The following is a 6,733-nucleotide window of genomic DNA, read 5'->3' as shown; positions in this document are numbered from 1 at the left end:
CCGGTCGATTTTGAGACCCAGTCTTAGTAGCAAGTGACACTGGTGTCTCACTAGTGTCCAGATTCGGCATGCTGCCCAGAGATGGGGACTCAGCTCGAGCCCCCCTACGGCTTCTACCTAGGCCTCGAATACTATGACCACAGATACCTGTACGCTCATTGTGTCTTAGTAGTTTTATCTACATTAAAATTTTTATACATCAGTTTCAATAGTTATTAACAGATATTTTATGCATAAAGTATTAGAAGTTCAGAGTTAATTCTGCAAGTTTTAGTCTCTATCAGTTTCACTTAGAGTTTCAGTGTGTACTAACTATAGTATTTTCAAGTTTTATTATCAGAAATCAGAAATATTTACAAAATCAGTGTGGGAGACTCGGTGTACCACATACTTACTTTAGAATGTTTAAAATCGTTTGAAAATAAATTCTTTGAAACAAACTTTTGAAACCCAAAATCCACAGCCGAGTTTTACAACCTCGCTCTGATACCACTAAATGTAACACCCAAAACTTAACTTAAACGTTACGGTCGCATCTGGTGAAGTCACATGAAAAAGTGTTTTGAAAACTAAGTCGTCGCAATCAAACCATTTCAGTTCATTAGCTCTCATTTATTCTTAACAGATTTCAAAAGTTTATTCAGCCCTTAAGTTTCTATATTCATTATCAAAACATTAATTTATTTTCCTAAAAGACATTTAGAGCAGAAGCTTTAAAAAGAAACGTTGTTTTTAGAAAACCGTTGCTTTTGATAAAATTCGAGTTATCACGTTTTGCAATTTTAAAATCATAAAAGTGTAGTCTAATTCGAACAACATTAAAACAGTTCGCATTACAAAATATAACCTAGAACAAACCAAACATAAAAATTAAAATGTAATCAAAACCAGTTTGAACATGTGGTCACCGAAAGGCTCTGCTACACCAATCCGCCTAAGATTGTGGATTACCTGTACAGAATAAATAGAGAGGAGTGAGTTTACATAAACTCAGTGTGTAACCCCACAAAATTAAGCACGAACACAAACAGAATACCAGAATCAGTCAGATACAAAAATGACCCTAAGCACATCACAGATACAAATTCAAATTTGGGCCTAAACCCATCTCAGATACAAATATGCATATCAGAATCAGAAATAAGAAATCAGATAACAAAATCCTACCCCCATCCTCTACACACCATCTCCGACCATCCCTACACACCATGTGTGGTTTAAAACATCCACCTAGCACTACACACCATATTGTACCAATGAGGTACATAACAGATATGATACAGCTATGCTACCAGATAATAGGCGTAATCGCCTTTCAGAACACTACCTTCAATATACATCATCCCATCCCCAATAACAGATAGAAAAATAATGCAAATACAGATAAACAATCTAGGATGCTCACATGCTTACAAATAAGCATAAATAAATAACAGATATACAAATAATAGAGCAAGTAGGCATGCATCAGTATCCCAATCAGATTAGTAAATCAATCAGTTAGACGTAAGTTTAGGGTTTATTTAGCCCTTTCCGACCCTACAGTAGGCTCACAATCATTTGGGACAACCCCGTGCAACCCTAGGGAAAAATTCAGATAAATGGACCTACATGCTCGTGTGGCCAACACGGCCAAGCCCAATAATCGACACGCTCGTGTGTCATGCCCGTGTAGGCCCACATGCTCATGTGGCCCACACGGCCATACTCGAACCACCACACAGTCGTGTCTCGCGTATGGCCTTGCCTTCATCGATCACACGACCGTATTGTCGCACACAGCCTACCACATGGCCAACCACATGCCCGTGTAATGTTGACAGATTGCAATTTCGAATTTCGTCGAATCTTTTTTTTTTTACGTTTTGGGTACACACCTGGTATCGATTTGATGTGAAACCACTTTCGAGCCTTCCAGAACCAATAAACAGAGTATCCAACCTCGACTTAGTAACTTGCTTTAACGAATTCACCACTCGAATCAATACAGAACCAACTTACCCCCGATGACAAACCGCCAACAGTGCACTAAACCGAAGAGGTGCAATTCCCTACCCCACAGTCTGCTCCTAAATGGAATTAACACTAATCGATTATTATAAATTGCCATTGCACAAAAGTTGAAACTAGCAATCACAGGAGTGCAAAATTCACTTACCAACCAGTTAGAAACCCACAAACCAAAGGCACAATCCAACAATAACACCACCAGCAAAGTCGAAAAAGAAGCAGAACGAAAAATAAGTTTTACTGGAAGAGAAAAATGCCAGAACCCAATAAGAAAATTGAAGAAAACTTCAGCTTGAAAATTTAGAAGATGGAAGGGAAAATTTTGAAAAATAAAGATAATAGAAATAAATGAAATAAAAATCTAAAAATATGATCGCATCCCCTTTATTTTCTCCCTCAAACCCACTACTCAACAACTTCCACAGAATTCCAACCCTACCGAAATACTGACCCTTAAAATCAAGTAAAAATAATACCCACGCACATGTTAGGATTCAAACACGGGACCTCTAGCAAACCCACACTCCACCTAACCACCAGACCAGCAGGCCTATTTTGATATGTTTCTACAAATAATTAAATATAAGCCCACTCCTAAACGCAAGGCTTAAATCAGAAAAATATCAAAATTTTCCAAAGGCAAGGTTTGAACTTAGGACCTCTCATACACACCCGGAACACTTAACCACTAAAGTAGATAAACAGTTGTGTTACATTTCCACAAAAGCAGAAATAAGAATTTTGGGGCGTTACACACAACTTGTACTTTTTCATAATAATCCCATCCAAAAATTCTGCTCACATGGTCTTCATTAAAATGGTCATAACTTAACCTCTCGAGATCGAAATCAAGTGTTTCAAAGTGCATTTTGAAGCTAAGAGATAAACCTTCAAAATCTATAGAGACGTCTTAATCTAGAAATGATTGGATCCCATCCATAAAGTCATCACAAATTTGATTAATTTTCCAAACTTGAGAATTGAATGCTTCAGTGAATAAAATTTAATGATTTTCACCTTATCCATGCATGTATTAAAAGGCCATCTACTTGAAGCCTTGGTCACAGGGAAACACTCTAATAAAACTAGAATTACCATAGTTAATGTAAATCCTAAAAGATAAGAATGTATAGAGTTTAAATCCTTTAGGACTCTCATCTTATAGATTGATACTAATCTCAGTCATTGATGTAATTTGATTTGTACTGTTGGATCTGAGAGAGCTCAACTATAAATACAAGCCTTCATCCTCATTTGTAATCACCCAATAATAAATGACTTTTGAGAGCATTTACTCAAACACTTGGTGTGTTATTATTCTCTTTCTACTTTTCTGTTCGATACAATTTCCATAGTCTTTTCAAGTTTGCTTCCACTTTTTTTTTAGTTCTTTAAAGAATTTTCCCTTTTGAGTTCTCACTTTTTGAGATTTTGGATAACTTAGGCGGATTTGAAGCAAAGAAATTGCCTAAGACCGCGTGGTTTGTCAAACTAAAGTTCTAGTTCTGTGACAGTTGCTAGTTGTACTGCCAAAATCTAATTGGCTGAAAAAATGCCACCTTTTTACTTGCGTTCACACCTGTTGCATAGATGGACTTAGGGTTGCAACTTTAATCCTACAATTGAAAATAATATGGGCCTTGGGGCTCAACTATTAGACTTGGTTAGACCTAAACTTGACTTAATTGGACTTTTGATCCTACATTTTGGTTGACTGGTAAAGTGGGCTCAAATTCAAATGATTGAAACAAATATTGATTGGGCCTCAAAACAAATAGGCCTTTGAACTTCAAAAGAAAAGAATTCGGGCTCTTTAAAAATAAATCAATTTGGGCTTTCCAATTTTAAAAAATTGGGCTTGAAGTAAACTGGGCCTCGAAATGGGTTTATAAATTTTAACGGTGAACTTAATTAGATTCAAAACTTGTTCTTTTAAAATTGGCTTAATGACAAATTTGGCTATTAACGTTTGCATGTTTTGTCAAAATAACCCTAATTCTATTTTTGAGCTTTTTTTTTAATCATCAATCTTTGTTCTTTTTTTTCAATCTACTTTTTCTAACAGACTTAATGAAAGCACAATTAAAAAATGTTAACGGGGATGATGTGGAATTTTATATGTGGAATATTTTTAATCAGATGTAATTTATTACAGATAACCCAATAAGATAATTACATATGGAAAATAATAAAATAAATAAATAATACATTAAATTAAAAAACAACTCTTAATTTAAAGAAAATAAACGTAATTATCTAAAAAATAACTCAGTAGAAAGACTTTTCAGTAAACAAAGTATGAAAGATTGAAACCTTTTAAAAGAAATGAAAATTTGAAACCTTGCATTTATTCATTAAATATATTAGAGAAGAAAACAAATTAAAAAAAGAACTAAGGTTGATGGCCAAAAAAGGCTAAAAAATACTAAAGCCATTTTGACAAAACATGCAAACGTTAGTAACCAAATTTATCATTAAGCCTTTAAAATTAAAACAATTTTGCCTTCCACTAAGTTTTAAATTGAATTGGGCTCAAATTACTTGGGTCTTCAACTTAGCAAACTTTCAATATTAAGCCCAAAATTATAATAAATCAATGGCCCGAAAATGATTTTTGTTTATTCAAATTTTCCTCCCTTTTAAAATCTTTAAATTGATAAATTTTCAAAAATAAATTTTTAATTTTGGACAAAATCTTTATTATTTATTATTTTCGAAACATAAGTGGATATCCAAATATCCTCCCCACTCATGCCAAAATTTTAAAAAATTTAAGTTAAATTAAATTAAAAATAATTTATATTTTGTTTAAACTTAGTTGATCCCAAAATTAAATAAGTTCTACTTTAATTTAACTTAAAATTTAAATTTTAAAGTAAAAGAACTTGATTTAAACCTTATTCTAGTTTCTAATCTCAAATTAAGAGACAAAAATTAAATTTTAAAATAGAAATAATCACGCCTAAAAATCGAAAATCTATAATTCAATTAGCCAAATTGAAACTCGAATCCAGATTACATCCCTCGGATAAAATTAGGTGTCTATAATCATGTGACTTATGAAAATGTGCTTTAGTTGTTTATTAGGTTGTATGCGCCATAAATGTTATGATGGGTTGTGAGTCTCCTGTATGTTTGTAACTGACTAAAGTTGCACTGAAGGAACACGAAATAATAGTTGAGAATAAATTCTTTCTATTTTCGGGTAGAATAACAATATTGACAAACCGCAATTTATACATATTTTTACCCCATGCTTAACACATTTTATGGATGATTTTTCCTTAAATTTGGTGAACTCGATGCTCCTAATGCCTTAATTTCATGTTTTATACTTAGGAGAGCATAGGAGAGTGAAAGAACGAGAAACGGGCCAAAAACATAGAAAATGGGCTAACATAAGAAATCAACACGGCCTGGACTTCCTCACACGGGCAGACTACACGGTCGTGTCTGTTTGGTAGAATCGAAGCACGACTCACACGGGTAGACCACACACCCGTGCCTATTTAACAGGCTTGACCGCGGCCTGAAGTAATCACACACGAGCGTGTCACACGGGCGTGTCCCTATCGAGCCCAGGCAGAGTCCTATTCAGAAAAGGCCACTTTTAAGGGCTCTTAGGGATTCCAAAGCCTATAAATACACCCTAGAAGAGGAGAAGAAGGGGACGAAGAGTTGGAAGCAAGGAATTGCTCAAGGAAAGCCGACTGATCCATCTCAGAAGCCGGATTCACCATAAAGACTAAAGATCTCCCTTCAAATTCCCTCAGGAGTTTTGGGTTTTCTTATGTTTTGTTATTTTTATTCTTTTGAGATGTTTTCTTTCATTAGTATGAACTAAAACCCCTAAATACCTAAGGGGAGTGAAACCCAAGATGGATCTTGTTATTATTACCCGAATTGTATGATAAATATTTGACTTGCTCTTAATTATGTGTTCTTAATTCTTTTTTTGATATTCCAGGATATTGATTCAAGTTAAGCTCTTATTCAGAGGAGGAATAAACCCTGTCTAAGAGTAAATTTGTCATAATTAAGCGCAGTTGGTTGCACGCCTAGGGATAGGGTGACAAGATTTTGCCGGATTAGGGTGAAACCTAATAAGGGGATTCATAGATCAAGTTAATGCAACCCTAGGGCGTTAATTAGAAAGAGATTTCAATTATTCAAACTAGGGTTAGACGTTGTTAGTCTCCAGAGAGATAATAATATAACCTAGGGATCTCTACGGAACAAGTTGAATGAATAAATCGTCTGATTTAGAGTCAAATAAAAAGTGAAGTCTAGGTGGATTTTTCCTTAAGTATTGTCTTAATCAATCGAGTTTTCCAAAAAATATCTTCCCCAAATTTCTTTTCTGTGATTTCTTTGTTTGATTAATTAGTTAGCTAAACAAAACCCTTTTATTTTTTAGGCTAGATAATAAAAAGAAAGTTGATACTAGTACTTTTAGTTCCTTTGGGTTCGTTAATCCAGTCTTGCTAAAGCTATACCACTGTTTGATAGGTACACTTGCCTTCATCGTGTTAATAGTTAGTTTCAAGAATGATTCTTTATAAATATTTAAAACTTGTCATGAATATTACGTATCAAGTTTTTGGTGCCGTTGCCGGGGAACTAAGATATTAGGAACACTCAATTTTTATTACTTTAGCGATTTACTTTTACTGCAATTTAAATTTTATTATAATTTTTATTACTTATTCTTCTTTTTCCCTTT

The sequence above is a fragment of the Gossypium hirsutum genome, chromosome A08 (genome assembly GCF_007990345.1).
Source record: "Gossypium hirsutum isolate 1008001.06 chromosome A08, Gossypium_hirsutum_v2.1, whole genome shotgun sequence".
NCBI classification, from domain to species: Eukaryota; Viridiplantae; Streptophyta; class Magnoliopsida; order Malvales; family Malvaceae; genus Gossypium; species Gossypium hirsutum.
The sequence above is the reverse complement of the archived record's forward strand: the minus strand, read 5'-3'. Positions refer to the sequence as shown.